This window comes from Salvelinus sp. IW2-2015, linkage group LG18, assembly GCF_002910315.2.
Source record: "Salvelinus sp. IW2-2015 linkage group LG18, ASM291031v2, whole genome shotgun sequence".
NCBI lineage: Eukaryota > Metazoa > Chordata > Actinopteri > Salmoniformes > Salmonidae > Salvelinus > Salvelinus sp. IW2-2015.
The window spans coordinates 27223321-27224912 of record NC_036858.1 but is presented as its reverse complement, the minus strand read 5'-3'; positions in this window follow the sequence as shown (position 1 = coordinate 27224912).

Genomic DNA, 1592 nt, shown 5'->3' with positions numbered 1-1592 from the left:
GATGCTGAATGTAAAAAATAGCTCAACATACCTCACTCTCCCTACGTCTTAACCAAATGCACCTGCCTATGTTTGGTTTTATCGTTGTCATGAACAGTGCAGTATGCACAGTCCCAGAGATGGGCTGGCCATCCATCACAGTGAGATTATGACTCTTATCTAGAGTTCATCTTTAAATGAAATGCTATGGCTTATGAATATATAAGGCTGTATTAAACATGCTTCAGGCCGCTTTAAATAAGAAGGTACCTTTCCCCCCTGCATTTTGTGTCAAGTCTGACTGCAAACACCAGAAAACGGGGGAACCATTGGAGTAAAATGTAAGAATGACAGGGTGAGGAATTGTGTGAAGTAGGCTACTTATTGTGTAAAAAAGCTAGCAGAGACCATACACTATAAAGATATAATGTTACACATAGTATAAAATAAATGTTTCTGGGACCAATAAGATACTTGAATTACCAACCAGCTGCTTTCCTTCTTCTCTTCAGCCTATATGTTCATGGTTGCTTCAAGTGTATTTTTATATATTGTGTTTGTCAGGATGTATACAGTGAAATAGCATGATTTTGCATCCATTGGTATACACTGCCACAGTCATGACGCAGATCCTTAAAGGCCCAGTGCAGTCCAAAACAATATTGTTCCTGTTTTATATGCATTCCAGACAATGTGGTTGGAATAATACTGTGAAATTAAGAAAAACGATGATAATGCCATTTTAATGTAAGAGCTGTTGAAAAGACCGCCTGAAATGTCAGCCTGTTTTGGTGAGACCAATAAGAAAGAGAGTTCAAACCTCTGCCAAAAACAGCTAGTTTTCAGTTTTCCCCTCCCTACTTGGATCACTCCCAGTCATAGCAAAATTCTTGCTTGAGAAATTGCACTTTGCTAAGAAGCGATGTTGTTTCTTTTTAACCATTGTAATTCAAAACAACAATAATATGGTACTTAATTGTTACCCAGAAATTATTATATTGAGATAAAAATGGCTGCATTGTACCTTTAATTTGACAATTTGTCAAACACTTTAATGTATTATCTATTGGAAAACAGTACCTCAATCTCTCCGTCTTGTGTGGGATATAAACATGAAAGGCATTGCATTCCAACATCACTTATATCCTTTTATTGTTTCCTCTAAATAAATAATAAGGAAACATCCTCACTCAGCTAAAGGTTAGAGATGCCGCTCTCAAGGAGCGGGACACTAATCTGGATACTTATAAGAAATCCCGTCACCACTTACCCCAAGGCGGCTCAACTTACCCTGTCCCTAACTCAACTTACCCCATACCAGGAGTAAGTTGTGCCAAGAGACCCCTTTTATTGGACAAGCTATGTGTTCAAAACTTATGTTAACATGAATTCTGATATTTCCAGGATACATGACATCCTGAAATATAAACATGAAAGGCATTTGAATCCAACATCACCTATATCCTTTTATTGTTTTCCTCTAGATAAATAATAGGGAAACATCCTCACCGAGCTAAAAGCTAGAGCTACCGCTTTGAAGGAGTGGGACATTAATCCGGACGCTTATAAGAAATGTCACTATGTCCTCAGACAAAGCATCAAACAGGCAAAGC